This window comes from Penaeus chinensis, chromosome 6 (genome assembly GCF_019202785.1).
Source record: "Penaeus chinensis breed Huanghai No. 1 chromosome 6, ASM1920278v2, whole genome shotgun sequence".
Taxonomy (NCBI): Eukaryota; Metazoa; Arthropoda; class Malacostraca; order Decapoda; family Penaeidae; genus Penaeus; species Penaeus chinensis.
The window spans coordinates 28517566-28540894 of record NC_061824.1 but is presented as its reverse complement, the minus strand read 5'-3'; the positions used below and the strand labels follow the sequence as shown (position 1 = coordinate 28540894).

The 23329-nt window shown below is 32.5% G+C and overlaps 4 non-coding genes across 4 annotated transcripts; all 4 read left to right on the top strand.

Moving 5' to 3' along the window:
• Positions 1 to 6314: 6314 nt before the first annotated feature.
• On the top strand, positions 6315 to 6386 carry Trnam-cau. The gene has a single exon. It is a non-coding gene; the product is annotated as a tRNA-Met (tRNA).
• Positions 6387 to 15136: 8750 nt separating this feature from the next.
• Trnam-cau lies at positions 15137 to 15208 on the top strand. The gene has a single exon. It is a non-coding gene; the product is annotated as a tRNA-Met (tRNA).
• Positions 15209 to 17655: 2447 nt separating this feature from the next.
• Positions 17656 to 17727, top strand: Trnam-cau. The gene has a single exon. It is a non-coding gene; the product is annotated as a tRNA-Met (tRNA).
• Positions 17728 to 21895: 4168 nt separating this feature from the next.
• Trnam-cau lies at positions 21896 to 21967 on the top strand. Its single transcript has one exon. It is a non-coding gene; the product is annotated as a tRNA-Met (tRNA).
• The last annotated feature ends 1362 nt before the right edge of the window (positions 21968 to 23329 follow it).

The following is a 23329-nucleotide window of genomic DNA, read 5'->3' as shown; positions in this document are numbered from 1 at the left end:
CACTCTGTTTACTTCTATAATGTAAATGAGAAGTAATGTCTTTACCTGTTGCTGTTTATGAAGATTTCCTTGAGGGGGGGGGGGGGCAGGTTTAGTAATTAACAATTATACATACAATGTCTTTACCCGCTGCTGTTTGAGAGATTTGTCTCTCCTTTTCTATATGTATATATATGTGGTTATATGTATGTATATATGTTATGCAATTATGTATACAAGTATGTATATGTATGTATTGAATCAACAGAAAACCTATGCACACACATACGCACGCACAGGCGCACGCACACTTACGCACGCATGCGCGAGCATACACACACACACAATGGCATATAATTATACATATACGTATACATTTATATATACATGTTGACATGCATATCCATATATATACTTAAATATATATATATAATATATATAATATATATAATATATATAATATATATAATATATATATTATATATAATATATATAATATATATAATCAAAGTATATATATCTTTATACATACCTATCTCTCAGGTGCTTACTTTCTCTCTTTCTCACATATACCCACAGGTGCGGGTGTGTATGTGTGTAATCGTTAACCCAATCGCCCCGGATTTGTATTCTGTCCCCTGTAGTTTTCTTTGTGAATTTTGTTACATTTGGCTTCACATGTGCTCAACCAGCCAGGAGTGTATCAGTTTATATTTTATATACTATCAGTATATATTTCATATTTCAAAATAACCTGTAAAATCAAGATAGGGATATGTTAACCGTACTTGAAATCTACACACCTGTATAGGATTAATATGAGTTCTAGCAGAGCGTAGTTTCGATCCACGGATCTCTGGGTTATGGGTCCAGCACGCTTCCACTGCGCCACTCTGCTCTGTCTTCTATTATGTAAATAAGAAGTCATTTCTTTACCTGATGCTGTTTATGAGGACTTTTTTAGGGGGTGGTGGGTTTGGTAATTAACAATCATACATATACATACATCTGGGTGTGTTTCTGTATGAGAGAAAGAGCGTGAGCAACTGACAGATGCGTAAATAGATATATATGTCGTATATATGTATGTACATATCTATATATATATATATATATATATATAAATATATGTATAAATATGTATACATATATTTTGCTGAGTCAGTGCACATACATATTTAATTATACAACTAATATATATATAAAATATATATATATATATATATTTACACACATTTATAACTATATAGTTAGATACATTACATATACATATGTTCATATATACAGATATTCATAAATAAATTCCCTCCACGCCTATCTTACATCTGGAAATAAATTCCCTCCCAGATTTTAAAGAACATTGTAAGTATGTTTTGTTAGTCTTTTTAATGAGTATGAATTAGTGCATTATAATTAAACTTTCCATAATGTGACCATGCTCTCGTTAAGAGAATAACAAAAATATTTTGAAATATTTATCTCTTTTTCCAATGGCTCGTGCGACCTTTGGTTAGGAACCACTGCTTTAGCGTGTTTATGTTCTATAGCCGTCAGATTTTGTATTTCCCTTGAATACAGTGTGTGTGATTATAAAAGTAAAGAAACCTGTAAATTTAGGATTTGCCTCGAAAAATAGGAATTTGTTAACAAATCTACACGGCTACATATGAGTTTTAGCAGAACGTGGTTTCGATCCACGGAAATAATGTCTATCTGTTGCCGTTTGTGAGAAATATTTAAGGGGACACAGACACACACATATATATATTATATATAATATATATAATATATATAATATATATAATATATATAATATATATAATATATATAATATATATAATATATATAATATATATAATATATATAATATATATAATATATATAATATATATAATATATATAATATATATAATATATATAATATATATAATATATATAATATATATAATATATATAATATATATATATATATATATATATATATATATATATATATATATATATATATATATATATATATATATATATATATATATATATATATATATATATACATATATATAATATATATAATATATATAATATATATAATATATATAATATATATAATATATATATATATATATATATATATATATATATATATATATATATATATATATATATATATATATATATATATATATATATATATATATATATATATATATATATATATATATATATATATATATAATATATATAATATATATAATATATATAATATATATAATATATATAATATATATAATATATATAATATATATAATATATATAATATATATAATATATATAATATATATAATATATATAATATATATAATATATATAATATATATAATATATATAATATATATAATATATATAATATATTTTATATTTCAAAGAAACCTGTAAAATCAGGGTAGGGATCTGTTAACCGTACTTAAAATCTACACAGCTGTATAGGATTAATATGAGTTCTAGCAGAGCGTGGTTTCGATCCACGGACCTCTGGGTTATGGGCCCAGCACGCTTCCACTGCGCCACTCTGTTTACTTCTATAATGTAAATGAGAAGTAATGTCTTTACCTGTTGCTGTTTATGGAAGATTTCCTTGAGGGGGGGGGGGGGGCAGGTTTAGTAATTAACAATTATACATACAATGTCTTTACCCGCTGCTGTTTGAGAGATTTGTCTCTCCTTTTCTATATGTATATATATGTATATATATGTATATGAATATACATGAATATATGTATATATATGTATATATATGTATATATATGTATATGAATATACATGAATATATGTATATATATGTATATGAATATACATGAATATATGTATATATATGTATATGAATATACATGAATATATGTATATATATGTATATGAATATACATGAATATATTTTATATTTCAAAGAAACCTGTAAAATCAGGGTAGGGATCTGTTAACCGTACTTAAAATCTACACAGCTGTATAGGATTAATATGAATTCTAGCAGAGCGTGGTTTCGATCCACGGACCTCTGGGTTATGGGCCCAGCACGCTTCCACTGCGCCACTCTGCTCTGTCTTCTGTAATGTAGATGAGAATATCTTTACTTGGTGCTGTTTGTGAAGATTAATAATTATACATACTCACAATGTCTTTACTTTCTGCTGTATATGAGATAGATTTGAAGAGAGCAGTGTGCTTTTTAAAGGATGTACAGTGTATATGTGGGTAAGGATATATATGTATGTATATATGTTATGTAATTATGTATGTATATACATACACATTTATATATACACATGCATATATACATATATAGTACATATAATCGAAATATATATATCTACATACGTACCTATCTCTCAGTTGTTTGCTTTCTCTCTCACATATACACACCCACAGGTGTGTGTGTGTATGTGTAATCGTTAACCCAATCGCCCCGGAATTCTGTTCTGTCCCCTGCAGTTTTTGTGAATTTTGTTACATATAGATGGCTTCACATGTGCTCCACCAGTAAGGAGTCTGTCAGTAGGCCCTAGTGACCGATCCTGATTTCCCAGTTCCTTGAATTGGCGAGAATTGTTTTTTTTTATTTTTAATATGGTTGACATCAAGTTATTATTGTTATTGATGTTATGATTGTTAAATTGTTATTGGAATCTCGATAATATTTAAAACAATGAAATAATGCAGATGACACTTTCCAAAAGACCCTTTCCAAAAGACAGGTGAGATAGATAACACTAATAACTGACGCCTTGGTGATTAAGCACTTGGACGAATGAGAGGATATCACAGTGCCCGTGTTTCCCATGCTTTAATGTGTTATTGCGTGTGAAGTGTGATTTTTTCATATATCATCATCTTTATTGTTTCCCAACCTATTTTACCTTTCTTTATGATGCCTGTATTGATCAGTATGAGACATGTTTTTTTTTTTTTTTACATTTCAACGAAACCTGTAAACCAGGATAGGGATTTGTTAACCGTAATTGAAATCTACACAGCTGTATAGGATTAATATGAGTTCTAGCAGAGCGTGGTTTCGATCCACGGACCTCTGGGTTATGGGCCCAGCACGCTCCCACTGCGCCACTCTGCTCTGTCTTTTATAATGTAAATGAGAAATAATGTCTTTACCTGTTGCTGTTTATGAAGATTTTCGGGGGGGGGGGGGGCTAGTAATTAACAATTATACACACATGTCTTTATTTCCCTGCTGCTTTTGAGATTTTTCTCCTTTTTTATATGTATATTTGTGGTTATATGTATGTATATATATTTGTTATGCAATTATGTATGCATGTATGTATTTGTACGTATTAAATCAACAGAAAACATATGCAAACACACACACACACACGCACGCACGCTTAGACGCACACGCACGCTCAGACGCACACGCACGCACAGACGCCCACGCACGCACAGACGCTCACGCATGCACAGACGCACACGCACGCACAGACACACACGCACGCACAGACGCACACGCACGCACAGACACACGCACGCACAGACGTACACGCACGCACAGACGTACGCACACTTACGCGCACGCACACTTACGCACGCATATTTATATATTTATACATAAACGTATACATTTGCATATACGTGTAGACATGCATATCCATACATATACATACATATGTACATAAATATAATAAATATAATCGAAGTATCTAAATACATACCTATCTCTCAGGTGCTTACTTTCTCTCTTTCTCACACATACCCACACCTGTGGGTATGTGTGTAATCGGTATCCCAACCGCCCTAGATTTATATTCTGTTACATACGGATGGCTTCACATGTGCTCAACCAGTAAGGAGTCTATCAGTATATATTTTATATACTATCAGTATATATTTTATATTTCAAAGAAACCTGTAAAATCAGGATAAGGATTTGTTAACCGTACTTGAAATCTACACAGCTGTATAGGAATAATATGAGTTCTAGCAGAGCGTGGTTTCGATCCACGGACCTCTGGGTTATGGGCCCAGCACGCTTCCACTGCGCCACTCTGCTCTGTCTTCTATTATGTAAATAAGAAGTAATTTCTTTACCTGTTGCTGTTTGTGAGGATTTTTTGGGGGGTGGGGGGTTTGGTAATCAACAATCATACACACATCTCTGGGTGTGTTTGTGTATGAGAGAAAGAGCGTGAGCAACTGACAGATGTGTAAATAGGTAATATATATATGTCGTATATATGTATGTACATATCTATATATATATATATAAATATATGTATAATATACATATATATACATATATAGTTAGATACATTACATATATACACATATATTCACATAGATATTCATAAATAAATTCCCTCCACGCCTATCTTGCATCTGTAAATAAAATTCCCTCCCAAATTTTAAAGAAAATTGTAAGTATGTTTTGTTAGTCTTTTTAAGGAAAATGTATTAGTGGCATTATAATTAAACTTTCCATTATGTGACCATGCTCTCTTTAAGAGAATAACAAAGATAATTAGAGATATTACTCTCCTTTTTCAATGGCTCCTGCCCCTTTTTGGTTAGGAACCACTGCTTTAGTGTGTTTATGTTCTATAGCCGTCAGATTTTGTATTGCCCCTGATGCAGTGTATATGAGCATAAATGTAAAGAAACCTGTAAACGGCTGCATAGGAGTTTTAGCAGAACGTGGTTTCGATCCACGGAAATAATGTCTATCTGTTGCCGTTTGTGAGAATAATTTAAGGGGACACAGACACTCAGATATATATATTGTATATAGGTATATATATTCATACCCATATACATACAAATATCTGGATATATATGTTTATGAATATACATGAATATATGTATATATCTAATGCATGTAAGTATATATGAATGTGTATATATATAAGTATATGTATAGAACATATATATGTACATATATAAATATATGCATAGAATATATATGTGTACATATGTATAAATGTATATATATTATATTATTCAATATATATTAGTTTTATTTAATATATATGCTTGTATATGTGTGTATATGTATGTATGTGTATGTATACATACACATATACACGAGTACACATATACATATACATTTATATATACAGACATATATGTGTAATATAAATATATATATTATTGACATATATATTATACTTACGTATGTATCTTTCAGTTGCTTACTTTCTTATACACAAACACACCAGCAGTTGTATGTGTATGTATAATCGTTAACGACCAAACATCCCCCCCCGCCCCCGAAAAAATCCTCACAAACATTAACAGGTAAAGACATTACTACTCTATTACATTATAGAAGTCAGAGCAGAGTGGCGCAGTGGAAGCGTGCTGGGCCCATAACCCAGAGGTCCGTGGATCGAAACCACGCTCTGCTAGAACTCATATTATTCCTAAACAGCTGTATAGATTTCAAATACAGTAATCAAATCCCAAATTTTCGAGGCACATCATCGTACACACTGGAATCAGGGACGATACAAAATCTGACGGCTATAGAACTTAAACAAACTGAATGAGAATATATTAATACTCTACTACTGATCAATAAAGGCATCATAAAAACAAGAAAATTAGGTAAGGAAACAATTAAAAAATCACACCTAGCACATTCATGTAATAACACAGTGAATCATTGGAAAACACGGTCTCTATGATATCCTCTCATTCTTGCATATGATAAAAGAGATGTTCTTTCTGTGCCATCACCTATGCGGTGTTTGTCGAACTACTTGGCACCTTGCTTTATATTGTCGAGCTTCGTCCCAGAGACATCGAAGTGTTTATATATTGAACTTGTCAAGGAATGTTTTTTCTCGGTCTACCTCAAGCTTGCTTGCCTTCACTTTTACCGCTCAGGCTAATGTTTTCTAATGTGCCCGTGTTTCCCCATGATTGAACGTGTTATTGCGGGAAGTGTGATTTTTTCATATACTATCATCTTTATTGTTTCCCTACCTAATTTGCCGGTGTTGATCAGTATTAGACTATTATTACTATATATTTTATATTGCAAAGAAACCTATAAAATCAGAATAGGGATTTGTTAACCGTACTTGAAATCTACACAGCTGTATAGGATTAATATGAGTTCTAGCAGAGCGTGGTTTCGATCCACGGACCTCTGGGTTATGGGCCCAGCACGCTTCCACTGCGCCACTCTGCTCTGACTTCTATAATGTAATAGAGTAGTAATGTCTTTACCTGTTAATGTTTGTGAGGATTTTTTCGGGGTGGGGGGGGGGGGTAATTAACAATTATACATACACACAATGTCCTTACTTGCTGCTGTTTGAGTTTTTATTCTTTCCTTTTTTTAATATGTACATACATATGTGGTTTTATATATGTATGTATATATATGTTATGTAATTATGTATGTTTGTATATACATATACATTTATATATACATCTATACATATATATAGTACATATAATCGAAATGTATATATCTACATATGTACCTATCTCTCAGTTGCTTGCTTTCTCTCTCACATATACCCACAGGTGTGGATGGGTATGTGTAATCGTTAACCCAATCGCTCCGGATTTCTGTTCTGTCCCCTTTAGTTTGTGTGAATTTTGTTACATATAGATGGTTTCACATGTGCTCAACCAGTAAGGAGTCTATCAGTAGGCCCTAGTGACCGATCCTGATTTCCCAATTCCTTGAATTGGCGAGAATTTTTTTTACTTTTAATATGGTTGACATCAATATTATTGTTACTGATGTTATGATTGTTAAATTATTATTGAAATCTCGATAATATTTAAGACAATGAAATAATGCAGATGACCCTTTCCAAAAGTCGAGGAAAAGAGTAAACAGGTGAGATAGGTAAGACTAATAACTGACTCCTTGGTGACTAAGCACTTGGACGAATGAGAGGATATCACATTGCCCTTGTTTTCCCATGATTGAATGTTTCCCTGCCTAATTTACCTGTGTTTATGATGCTTGTATTGATCAGTATTTGACTATTATTAATGTATATTATATATTTCAACGAAACCCATAAAATAAGGATAGGGATTTGTTAACCGTACTTGAAATCTACACAGCTGTATAGGATTAATATGAGTTCTAGCAGAGCGTGGTTCCGATCCACGGACCTCTGGGTTATGGGCCCAGCACGCTTCCACTGCGCCACTCTGCTCTGTCTTCTATAATGTAGATGGGAATTAATGTCTTTTCCTTGTGCTGTTTGTGAAGATTAATAATCACACATATACAGTGTCTTTACCTGCTGCTGTTTTAATTTTTTTCTTTCCTTTTTTATATGTACATATATATATATATATGGTTTTATATATTTATGTATTTGTTATGTAATTATGTATGTATGTAAATACTCATACATTTATTTATATATGTATATATATGCATATATACATATATAGTGCATATATATATATCTACATACGTACCTACTCTCAGTTGCTGACTTTCTCTCTCACATATACACACCCACAACTGTGGGTGTGTATGTGTGGAATCGTTACCCCAACCGCCCCGGATTTGTGTCCTGTCCCCTGAAGTTTTTTGTGAATTTTGTTACTTATACATGGCTTCATATGTGCTCAGCCAGTTAGGAGTTTATCAGGAGTCCCTAATGACCGATCCTAATTTCCCCCATACCTTGAATAGGCGGGAAATGTTTTTCTTTTCAATACAGTTGACATCGATACTGTTATTATTTTCATTGATGTTATAAAAACATTTAATCCTATGAAATAATGCAAAGGACCTTTCCAAAAGTCGAGGAAAAGGGTAAACAGGTGAGATTGGTAAGACTAATAACTGACTCCTTGGTGACTAAGCACTTGGACGAATGAGAGGATATTGTAGTGCCCGTGTTTTTCCATGATTGAACTTGTTATTGCGTGAAGTGTGAATTTTTCATATATTATTGTTTCCCTACCTAATTTACCTTTATTTATGATGCTTGTATTGATCAGTATTAGACTATTATTAATATATTTATGTTTCAAAGAAACCTGTAAAATCAGAATAGGGATTTGTTAACCGTACTTGAAATCTACACAGCTGTATAGGATTAATATGAGTTCTAGCAGAGCGTAATTTCGATCCACGGACCTCTAGGTTATGGGCCCAGCACGCTTCCACTGCGCCACTCTGCTCTGTCTTCTATTATATAATTGAGAAGTAATTTCTTTACCTGGTGCTGTTTGTGAGGATTTTCTTTCGGGTGTGTTTGTGTATGAGAGAGAGTGAGCAACTGACAGATAGATGTGTAAATAGACAATATATATATGTCGTATATATGTATGTGTATATATCTATCTATATATATATCTGTATATGTATAAATATATGTGTGTGTGCTTGAGTATGTGTGTGTACATATATATATGGATTCTGCTGATCCCATACATACATACATATATATTTAATTATACAACTTATATATATAATATATACATATATACATGTACATATATATACTTACATAGATACATATATACACACACATATTCATATATACATGGATATTCATATATAAACATCAACTGGTAAAAGACATTACTTCACAATTACATTATAGGAGACAAAGCAGAGTTGCTCAGTGGAAGCGTGCTGGGCCCATAATCCAGAAATCCATGGATCGAAATCACATTGTGCGAGAGCTTTTATCTTATTGTAATTTTATTTTAAAAAGGCAATCTTTATTCATAAAACTACTTAGTGGAAACTTAATATGAGGAACGTTCCTATAAATATTCAAATCTTTATTTACTCTCTTTGAAAACTATTAACATAATTTCTAATAAAACTGAAACAAAACATAGTACTTAGGCTTCAAAATGGCACAAAAAGCACTGATCTCGCATGGATAGTAAAACTTGTAATTTGAAGTTAATGGCATTTTTATTCTAGGAAAATCCGGGAGAGTGGAATAATCCCTTTTGCAGTCCTTTGCTATTATTTATTTTGGAAAATATATATATATATATATATAAATATGTATTTCGGAATAGCAAAAAATGGTTAGTAATAGCATGAAGAGCAAAACAATACGATTATATAAATGTAAGTAAAACAGAGCGATCACCTCTGGTTACGGAAATATCGAAGGTAGAAAATACTATTTTTTTTTTTTTTTTTTTTTTTTTTTTTAATTTAACTCCACAACTATCAACAACAACAGCACGTGCATTCGTATGTGCGTGTGGAAACATTAGTATATTGTCTGTATATATTCATCAATGATACACTATTCATATGTCAAACCTATGTACGTTAAACATTTTTATTTTATACATTTTATCCATATAATGTTATGTTTCCTATTGCAACGTTTAACATTTTCTGTAACTACATGGCGTAATTTAATTTCCGCACACGTCACATTTACAAGGGGGCGTGGCGTTCGGCCCGGCGGTCTATTTGACACTTCGGTGAAACATGGCCTCGGTGAAAGGCGAAGAAAGCTGTCCAAAAAAATTGTGTGTAGATTGTGACACTTGGATTATCAATTACTCTAACAAAGTAATAGGAAATCGCGATTTTTGTTTTGATTATCTGGTGTGTCACGGTGTACTGAATGATACGTTACAGTGTAAAACGTATAGTGAACCGTGCCGGCTTTACCGTGACTTAAGGATTTTTAAGTGTCAGAAACTCGTTTTAGTGAACAAAAAGAAACCGAAAAGGTGTAATTTTCAATAATCGGTTTATAAAAACAAGTGGTTACACAATAGCCACTTAGATATAGAAACAAATTTGTTATTTGTAAATATATATCTACGTGAATGTTTTACCTATCAGTTTGTAAATGACGAAATAATAGGTATTAGTGACAAAACTATCTGCGACTGGTCTTCCTTTTGCAGAAATGCATTAATATTTTGGTGTCAAACCAGTGGAAAAGATAAAATTGGTGGACCCGGGAAAACGGTCGAGATAGATAAATCAAAATTTGGAAAAAGAAAATATAACAAAGGGAGGATAATAGATGGTCAGTGGGTATTTGGCAGCTTGTGTCGTGAAACAAAATAATATTTTGCAGTACAGGTAGAGAAACGTGACTCGCAAACATTACTGCAAATAATAAAAGAAAAAGTACAAGAACAGTCTGTAATCATTAGTGATTGCTGGAAGGCTTATGATTGCCTACAACACGAAGGTTATAAACATTTGAAGGTAAATCTTAAATATAACTTTGTTGACCCCGACACCGGTGCCCACACAAATACAGTTTAACGAAACTGGAGGACCTTGAAGGAAAAGGTGCCACAGTGCGGGAGGAGGTCATATTTTGAGGGCTACCTGGCCAAAGCGGCCTTCCAGCTGCAGTATCCGGAGGCCAGCAAACGGATGCACCCTTTTCTCCTGGCTGTGGCTCAGCTCTTTTCTCCAGACAAATAAAGGTAAAGTCTTAGGGTCCAGGGGGCTAATCGTAAATATATTGTGCAATAGGTAAATCTTCAAATGAGGGTCCGGGGGCGGAGCTCCCGATAGGAGGTTAGGTAAAGTTGCTTGGTTACAACGTTTTGTGTAAAAACGTGGCATCACAGCTTGAAAATGATGTGCATTTCCGTAGATTTTAATGAACACGGGCAGGTTTTCCCGTAGTTTTTTGAAACGTGGCGTATCGGGCCGTAGACGTTCTATGTTTGTGGGCGTTTCCGTAGTTTCTTGAGCTGATTTTAACGACTTTCTTTTGCTGTTTCATGCATTATTGCATTATATTCATTGTATTTAAGCCTGTTTTACCCCATAATTTCCGATATACTTCATGCCCTCCCCTACTATCGGGTCTTAACAAATCAAGCTTGTTGGCTGAATATAGATTTCCACCAACCAAAAATGGTATTCAACTATAGTATACCTATAATCGTCGCCGATTATCGTCAAATAAACACGCGAACGCGAAATATTTTTGGAAAGAATTACCTTTTTTTTTTTTTTTTTTTTTTTCAACCACCGTATCCATCTTCATGTATATATCCTCTTTTGGAATGGATTATAAATAAGACATAGCAACTACGTTTTTCCTTGGTTCACTGTGTTATTGCATGCAGGTGTGATTTTTTCATTTACCTCCATCTATTGTTTCTATACCTAATTTGCTCGTCTTTATGATGCCTAGAGTGATCAGTATTAGATTATTAATATATTTTTATTTAGTGCAGTGGTACTTATTTGTTTAACTACCACACCCCCTTTAGGAATTTGTCCATCCCTTCACGCCTCTCTTGCATCTGTAAATAAAATTCCCTTCCAGATTTTAAAGAAAATTACAAGTATGTTTTGCTAGTCTTTTTAATGAGTATGAATTGGTGGCATTATAATTAAACTTTCCATTATGTGACCATGCTCTCGTTGAAAGAATAACAAAGATAATTAGAGAAATTACTGCCTTTTTCCAAGGGCTCGCATCCCCTTTGGTTAAGAACCACTGCATTAGTGTGTTTATGTAAATTTAGGATGTGCCTAGAAAAAAAAAAGGAATTTGTTAACAAATCTACATGGCTGCATAGGAGCTTTAGCAGAGCGTGGTTTCGATCCACGGACCTCTGGGTTATGGGCCCAGCACGCTTCCACTGCGCCACTCTGCTCTATTATAATGAGGTTCGTGGATCGAAACCACGCTCTGCTAAAACTCATTACTTCTAAACAACTGTATAGATTTGAAATAAAGTTATCAAATCCTTAATTTACGAGGCACATCATCATACACACTGGAATCAAGGACGATACAAAGTCTGACGGCTACAGAACATAACTAAACTGAATGAGAATATATTAATAATACTCTAATATTGATACTAAAAGTTTAATGAGTCTGATTTTTATTTGCATTGAGAGCTTGCGGTCTGTTAGTGTGTTCTGGAGTTTGGATAATGCATCTACTAGATAATTGAAGAAGACCTGTTGGATTTCTAATTATCCATGTTTCAATGGACAAGTTGGTGGGACCTCTAAGTTAGATCCACCATGCATTTTGTGTTTTTTGCTATTGATAAGGAGGCCAAGATGTTCGCTGGCTTCCACAACAGCAAAATGTTTTTGAGAACTGTATCATCTGCATGTCGAAGGATGATCTTGCAACCTATGATAACAATTCCCTCGCTAGATGGGGATCCAGTTAGTTGTTCCATTGGATAGGCAGACTATTGCAAGTTGATCTCGGTAGACTGATTGAATCAGTCTCATATTTGTCATCTCTCTGGATATTTGTGAGGATTTTGATCAATGCCAAGTGCCGGACTTTATCAAAAGCTTGTTGATAGTCAGTGAAAACCAGGTAGATGTTTTCTGGTGTTGGATGTCTCTCTTGGCAAGTAGTCTCATGACAAAGATAGCATTCCATGAACCTTTACCCTTCATAAACCAATCTGGGTCTTTAGTATTTTGGATAGGAGTTATCTTTTGATCCTCTGTAGAACGATTTTCTGTGATTTTGTGAGGACTCAAGTGTTCCTGGGACATTTGGAGAATGCGGCCATGTGCTGTTTTGATGCAATTTGAAGAGGAAAAGGATTGTTGAACAGTGTTCTCTCTTCTCCTTTAGAACGTCTCTCTGGATTACAAATGAGATTCTTAACTTCATTACATTTCTCCTGCATTCACTTTGGCTTTATATTCCTTTTTATACAGATTGTTTACTCATTGTTTATGTATTGCACCATTTCCGAAGGTCTATTAGCTCTTGGTGGAACCAGCTTGATGAGGGCTTCTTCTTTTCTAGTGTTGGGATTAACTTGGTAGCTGCTGCTTGGATATTCTCAATAAAGGCACCAAAAACAATGGTCAATGCCTCAATTAGATTTCCTAAAAAATCCTGTTAATTTTTTTTCTTGCACCTCTTGATTGGTCTGTAATGTAACGAGTTCAAAATTGGGGCCAATCTTCGCTTTCTTCAACTTTTTGAGGGACAATCCAAATTTGATTATCACTGGATTGTGATCTAAATTTGCGTCTGTACCCAAATATGTTTTACTATTTAAGTGAGGTCAGTGGTTTTGGTGCCATTTTAAGGCCAATTAAAAGTTCTATTACTGCTTTGCTTCAGTTTCATTAGAAAATATTCTAGTATGTACTTTGCCGATAGTAGTGTTTTCAAAGAGCCACTTATCTTTTCACGTTGCCTTATGCGGTTTTAATATTATGTTCACATTTTTCATTTATTAATTCATTTATCCATTTCTCAGCTTCCAATGAGTAAATAAAAATTCGTATCTTTATAAGAATATGGCTCATATTGAAGTAGTATCATCTACCTCATGTTTATATGAGTTTTTGAGTGAGTTTCCACTAAGTTTTGTGGGCCAATATTGCCTTTTTAAAATAAAAGTAAAATAAAAGTCCTAGCAGAGCGTGGTTTCGATCCACGGACCTCTGGGTTATGGGCCCAGCACGCTTCCACTGCGCCACTCTGCTCAGTCAAGCATGTTGTAATTGAGAAGTAATGTCTGTACCTGTTGCTATTTGTGAGGATTTTTTTTCGTGGGGGGTGGGGGGGGACTTTTGTAAATAATATTTACACACACCTATAGTATATATACATATATGTATTAAATGTGTATATATATATATTTAGATGTATGTATATATGTATATATATTAAGTTGTATAATTAAATGTGTATGTTACATAATTGAATTATATATACACATGTTATATATATAATTTATATATTATGCATTTTATGTATTTTGTATGTAATATATATTATATATGTTATATTAATTATATATATGTTAAATCATTAAATATATATGTATGTATGTATGTGTATGTATGTTTTAAATAAGCAGAATACATATACACACGCACCTACACATACACACAAACGCACACATACACGCATAACGCATACACGTGCACACACGCACATATACATGTACATTTATACATATGCATGTGTATATATATAGTATCTACTTATGTATCTATCTCTTGAGTTGATTATTCTCTCTTTCTCACCTATACGCACCCACGGCCGTGTATGTGTATGATCATTAAGTACCCCCCCCCCCAAAAAAAAAAAAAAATAATAATAATAATAAAAAAAAAAATAATAATAATAAGGAAAAAATAAAAATCCAAACAAACAGGAACAGGTAATGATATTACTTCTCAATTACATATAGAATACAGAGCAGAGTGGCGCAGTGGAAGCGTGCTGGGCCCATAACCCAGAGGTCCGTGGATCGAAACCACGCTCTGCTAGAATTCATATTACTCTTGCACTGTTATGTAGATTTTAATTACTGTTGTCAAATCCCTATTTTTGAAGTCATAGTCTGAATTTACAAGTTTCTTTCAAGTTAACATATGGGACAATACAAAATCTGACGGCTATAGAACGTTTAATAATATATTAATACTGATCAATATAAGCATCATAAAGACAGGCAAATTAGGTAAGGAAACAATAAAGGTGATGGTCAATGAAAATTCACACCAAGCATCTTCAGAATCATCTCATTCTTCCATGTGGTAAAAGAGATGTTATATAGTTATAATCCATCCCATGTGATTATTATTGTGTATAAAACTCGGAATGTACGCTAGAAAAAGCTTTATGCACAAAGGTAATTAATGGAACAAATAAATATACAGATTGGTATACATCCGAGCACTAGACTGTTTCTCAAGGGACATTCGATGAAACAAAAGACTGTAGAAATGCTACAATGTTCTAGCCAAAAGTGTCATGACTCTCTCCCCCCTCCTTCAAAAAAGAAAACAAGAATGAATAAAATAAATAGATAAAAAAAAGAGGATACACATAAAGATACATACATAAAGATAAAAGCCCATAACTTCATATTTCAAATTTTACTATCTATGCGAGGTCAGTGATATTAATGCCATTTTGAAGCCGATAGAAGTTCTATAAATGTTTTGTTTCAGTTTAATTAGAAAATATTTTAGGTATATTGTCGATAGCATTGATTTAAAAATGTCTGGGGTATACATTAAACCAGGCATTTGTGATCATATTTTTCTCCTTACAGCAATCTATAAGTATATCTCCACATTCAGTCTGTTCTCCCGGTCCGTGCAGTCCGGCAGTCTTCCCATCTCTTTCTGACCTAACTTTAGCATTAATCAGTCATGATTTCATTTGATTTATATGATAATAATTCGTCAAGACAGCTGTAGAAGCTGTTCATTTGCTGGTCTTCAGTATTAACAGTAGAAGGGTATTCTACTAAGATTTTTACATTTACAGAACTAGCTTTGATCTTAAATTGAAGCAAGTTGTCGTGTTTGGACCAGACCGGATTTGCATATATTGGTCAAATCAAACCTATGCGAGGTTAGTTCTAGGAACTATTCCACTCTCTTGGATCTTTGTGAACTATATAAGGCCATAAATTCAGATTGCAAGTTTTACTATCTAAGCGAGGTCATTTTGAAACCAATTAAAAGTTTTATTATTTTTTTGTTTCAGCTTCATTAGAAAATATTTTAGCACGTACTTTGTCTTTGGTATTGTTTTCAAAATAGCCGCTTAGCTTTTCACGTTGCCTTATACGTTTTCAATACTCTATTCACATTTTATTTATTAATTCATTTATTTATTTCCAAGTTTTCAGAGTTAATAAAAAATTGCATCTTTATAGGAATATGGCTCATATTGAAGTAGTATTATCTACCTCATGTTTATATGAGTTTTGAGTGAGTTTCAACTAAGTTTTGTGGGACAATATTGCCTTTTTTAAATAAAAGTAAAATAAAAGTCCTAGCAGAGCGTGGTTTCGATCCACGGACCTCTGGGTTATGGGCCCAGCACGCTTCCACTGCGCCACTCTGCTCTGTCTTCTATAATGTAAATGAGAAGTTATGTCTTTAACTGTTACGGTTTGTGAGGATTTTTTTCGGGGGGAGGGAAGCTTTGGTAAATAATGATTATACACATATATTATATATATATATACACACACACACACGCATATATATATATATATATATATAAGTTGTATAATTAAATGTATATGTTACATAATTAAATGTATGTTACATAATTAAATGTATATGATACATAATTAAATGTATGTTACATAATTAAATGTATGTTACATATTTAAATGTATATGTTACATAATTAAATGTATGTTACATAATTAAATGTATATGTTACATACGTAAATGTATGTTACATAATTAAATGTATGTTACATAAGTAAATGTATGTTACATAATCAAATGTATATGTTACATAAGTAAATGTATGTTACATAATTAAACGTATATGTTACATAATTAAATCATATATATATGCATGTCATATATATTATATATATATTATGTAATATATATATTATATATGTTATATATATTGCATATATGTTAAATCATGAAATATATATGTATGTATGTCTTAAATCAGCAAAATACATATATACAAATACACACAAAAACACACATAACACATAACGCATACACGTGTACACGTACACATGTATTTTTATACATATACATATATATAGTATCTACTTATGTATCCATCTCTGAGTTAATTGTTTTCTCTCTCTCCCCCATACACACCCACAGTCGTGTATGTATGATCGTTAATTAGCACCCCCCCCCAAAAAAAAAAAAAAAAAAAAAAATCCTCGCCAACAGGAACAGATAATATTACTTCTCAGTTACATCATAGAAAACAAAGCAGAGTGGCGCAGTGGAAGCGTGCTGGGCCCATAACCCAGAGGTCCGTGGATCGAAACCACGCTCTGCTAGAATTCATATTACTCTTGCACAGTTATGTATACTTTAAGTACGGTTTTCAAATCCCTATTTTTCGAGGCACATCCTGAATTTACAGGTTTCTTTTTAGTTATCATATGGGGCAATACAAAATCTGACGGCTATAGAACATATATATATATATATATTAATAATACTGATCAATATAAGCATCATAAAGACAGGCAAATTAGGTAAGGAAATAATAAAGGTGATAGTAAATGAAAATTCACATCAAGCACATTCAGAATCATCTCATTCTTCCATGTTGTAGATGTTACTGAGATGTTACATAGTTATAATCCATCCCATGTCATTATCAATGTGTATAAAACTCGGAATGTACACAAGAAAAAGCTTTTTGTACAAAGGTAATTAATGGAGCAAATAAATATACAGATTGGTATAGATCCGAGCACGAGACTGTTTCTCAAGTGACATTCGATGATACAAAAGACTAGAAAAGCTACAATGTTCTAGCCAAAAGTGTCATGACTCTCTCCCACCCTCCTTCAAAAACGAAAACAAAGAAGAATAAAATAAATAAATAAAGAGGATACACATAAAGATACATACATAAAGAAAATGCCCATAACTTCAGATTGCAAATTTTACTATCTATGCGAGGTCAGTGATATTAATGCCATTTTGAAGCCGATTAAAGTTATATAAATGTTTTGTTTCAGTTTAATTAGAAAATAATTTAGATATATTGTCGATAGCATTGTTTTACAAATGTCTGGGGTGTACATTAGACCAGGCAAGTTTTACTATCTAAGTGAGGTCATTTTGAAACCAATTAAAAGTTTTATCATTGTTTTGTTTCAGTTTCATCAGAAAATATTTTAGTACGTACTTTGTCTATGGTATTGTTTTAAAAATAGCCGCTTAGCTTTTCACGTTGCCTTATACGTTTTTATTAATTAATTAATTTATTTATTTCCCAGTTTTCAAAGAGTAAATAAAAATTAGCATTTTTAAAAGAATATGCCTCATATTGAAGTAGTATTATCTACTTCATGATTATACGAGCTTCGAGCGAGTTTCCACTAAGTAGTATTGTGGGCCAATATTGCCTTTTTAAATAGAAATAAAATAAAAGTCCTAGCAGAGCGTGGTTTCGATCCACGGACCTCTGGGTTATGGGCCCAGCACGCTTCCACTGCGCCACTCTGCTCAGCATGTTACAAGTGAGAAGTAATGTCCTTAACTGTTACGGTTTGTGAGGATTTTTTTTTACGGGGGAGGGGGGAAGCTTTGGTAAAAAACAATTACACACATACATATATACACACATATATATTAAATGTAAATGGTAAATAACAATTACACACATATTATATACACACATATGAAACGTGTATAAATATATATTTATATATATGATATTATATATATATTAAGTTATATAATTAAATGTATGTGACATCATTAAATCATATATATATATATATATTATTTATATATTATGTAATATATATATGTAATATATATATTATATGTTATATATAATATCTATATGTTAAATCATTAAATGTATGTATGTTTTAAATTAGCAGAATAAATATATACACACACGCAAACACACGCTTAACACATGACGCATAACGAATACACGTGTACACGTACACATACACACACATGTATATTTATACATATACATATATATAGTATCTACTTACGTATCTATCTCTAAGTTGATTATTTTCTTTCTCTCACCCATGCACACCCACAGTCGTATATGCGTATATGATCGTTAATTAGCAACCCCACCCCCCAAAAAAAAGAAAAAAAAAAAAAAAATCCTCGCAGACAGGAACAAGTAATATTACTTCTCAGTTACATAATAGAAGACAGAGCAGAGTGGCGCAGTGGAAGCGTGCTGGGCCCATAACCCAGAGGTCCTTGGATCGAAACCATGCTCTGCTAGATCTCATATTACTCTTACTCTTACTCTTATTACACAGTTATGTAGATTTTAAGTACGGTTATGAAATCCCTATTTTTCGAGGCACATCCTGAATTTACAGGTTTCTTTCAAGTTATCATATGGGACAATACAAAATCTAACGGCTATAGAACGTATATTAATATATATTAATAATATTGATCAATATAGGCATCATAAAGACAGGCAAATTAGGTAAGGAAAATGAAAATTCACACCGAGCACCTTCAGAATCCTCTCATTCGTCCATGTGGTAAAAGAGATGTTATATAGTTATAATCCATCCCATGTGATTATTATTGTGTATAAAACTCGAAATGTACACTAGAAAAAGCTTTATGTACAAAGGTAATTAATGGAGCAAATAAATATACAGATTGGTATACATCCGAGCACTAGACTGTTTCTCAAGTGACATTTGATGAAACAAAATACTGTAGAAATGCTACAATGTTCTAGCCAAAAGTGTCATGACTCTCTCCCCCCTCCTTCAAAAAAGAAAACAAGAATGAATAAAATAAATAGATAAATAGGATACACATAAAGATACACACATAAAGATAAAAGCCCATAACTTCATATTGCAAATTTTACTATTTATGCGAGGTCAGTGATATTAGTGCCATTTAGAAGCCGATTGAAGTTAGAAAATATTTTAGGTATATTGTTGAGAGCATTGATTTAAAAATGTCTGGGGTGTACTTAATATTAAACCAGGCATTTGTGATCAGATTTTTCTCCTTACATCAATCTATAAGTATATCTCCACATTCAGTCTGTTCTCCCGGTCCGTGCAGTCCGGCAGTCTTCCCATCTCTTTCTGACCTAACTTTAGCATTAATCAGTCATGATATTTGATTTATATGATAATAATTCATCAAGATAGATGTAGAATCTGTTCATTTGTTGGTCTTGAGCATTAACAGTGGAAGGATATTCTACTAAGATTTTTACATTTACAGAACTAGCTTTGATCTTAAGTTGAAGCAAGTGGTCGTTTTTGGGCCAGAACGGATTTGCATATATTGGGTAAATCAAACCTATGCGAGGTCAGTTCTAGGACCTATTCTACTTTCCTGGATCTTTGTGAACTATATAAGGCCATAAATTCAGATTGCAAGTTTTACTATCTAAGCGAGGTCATTTTCAAACCAATTAAAAGTTTTATCATTGTTTTGTTTCAGGTTCATTAGAAATTATTCTAGTCCGTACTTTGTCTATGGTATTGTTTTCAAAATAGCCGCTTAACTTTTCACGTTGCCTTATACGATTTTAATACTCTATTCACATTTTATTTATTAATTCATTTATTTATTTGCTAGTTTTCAGAGTAAAAAAATTGCATCTTTTTAAGAATATGTCTCAAGTTGAAGTAGTATCATCTACTTAATGTTTATATGAGTTTTGAGTGAGTTTCCACTAAGTTGTGGGCCAATTTTGCTATTTTTAAATATAAATAAAATAAAAGTCCTAGCAGAGCGTGGTTTCGATCCACGGACCTCTGGGTTATGGGCCCAGCACGCTTCCACTGCGCCACTCTGCTCAGCATGTTACAAATGAGAAGTAATGTCGTTAACTGTTACGGTCCGGAGGATTCTTTTTACGGGGGGAGGGGGAAGCTTTGGTAAATAACTATTATACACATATATATTATACACACACACACATATATATATATTAAATGTGTATAAGTATATATATTAAGCTATATAATTAAATGTATGTTACATAATTAAATTTATATGTTACATAATTAAATTTATATGTTACATAATTAAATGTATGTTACATAATTAAATGTATGTTACATAATTAAGTGTGTATGTTACATAATTAAATCATATATGCGTGTTATATATATTATATATATTATGTAATATATATTATATATGTTATATATATTGTATATGTGTTAAATCATTAAATATATATGTATGTATGTTTTAATTCAGCAGAATACATATATACACATACACACAAACACACACACGTATGTATATTTATACATATACATATGTATAGTATCTACTTATGTATCCATCTCTGAGTTAATTATTTTCTCTCTCTCACCTATACACACCCACAGTCGTGTATGTGTGTATGATCATTAATTAGCACCCCCCCCCCCCCAAAAAAAAAAAAAAAAAAAAAAAAAAAAATCCTCGCAAACAGGAACAGGTAATATTACTTCTCAGTTACATCATAGAAAACAGAGCAGAGTGGCGCAGTGGAAGCGTGCTGGGCCCATAACCCAGAGGTCCGTGGATCGAAACCACGCTCTGCTAGAATTCATATTACTCTTGCACAGTTATGTACATTTTATGTACGGTTATCAAATCCCTATCTTTCGAGGCACATCCTGAATTTACAGGTTTCTTTTTAGTTATCATATGGGGCAATACAAAATCTGACGGCTATAGAACATATATTAATATATATTAATAATACTGATCAATATAAGCATCATAAGGACAGGCAAATTAGGTAAAGAAATAATAAAGGTGATGGTAAAGGAAAATTCACATCAAGCACCTTCAGAATCATCTCATTCTTCCATGTGGTAGATGTTACAGAGATGTTACATAGTTATAATCCATCCCATGTTATTATCAATGTGTATAAAACTCGGAATGTACACAAGAAAAAGCTTTATGTACACAGGTAATTAATGGAGCAAATAAATATACAGATTGGTATAGATCCGAGCACGCGATTGTCAAGTGAATTCCGATGAAACAAAAGACTAGAAAAGCTACAATGTTCTAGCCAAAAGTGTCATGACTCTCTCCCACCCTCCTTCAAAAACGAAAACAAAGAAGAATAAAATAAATACAGAGGATACACATAAAGATACATACATCAAGAAAATCCTCATAACTTCAGATTGCAAATTTTACTATCTATGCGAGGTCTGGGATATTAGTGCCATTTTGAAGCCGAGTAAAGTTCTATAAATGTTTTGTTTCAGTTTAATTAGAAAATATTTTAGCAGGTATATTGTCGATAGCATTTTTTTTTTCAAAACATACGCGTTTTCCCTTAACTTATTTATTAAAAAAAAAAAATATTCACATATTTATTAATTTCCCAATTTTCAAAAAGTAAAAATTGAGATCTTTAAATATTGCTTGATAGTAGTATTTTGTTTTGCATATTTTGAGTTTTGGACGATTGCTGATACTTAAGTGTACTGTGTGGAGGGAGGTATTCGATGGTTTTTCCCTCACTCGCCATATGACTGGCAGTGCATTCTCCAGCCAATCAGCATCTATGAGGATTAATGACGTTCAGTCTAAGTCCAGCGCATTGGAGTTTGTACTGTACCAAAGATGGCTTAAGCTACAACTGCTCCAGGGCTCTCATACAGGTTTGAAACCGGATATAGTACAGTTTATTTCCTGAATACTTAGTTAACATAAATCTTTATTTGACTATAACATTCCTTTTCCATTTTTAATACCAGGGAATTTTAATTGTCTAGTATTTTCTTTGTTTTCCATTCTTTATCGTTATCTAAAATCTAATATAAGTTGAATGTAAATTGAATTGACAGACAACAAACACTTTGGTGGCTGCTTATCTTCATGGCCGAGCATTGTAGCGTGAAAGACATTATTATTGGGAACCCTTAGTCTCTGTCCATGAAA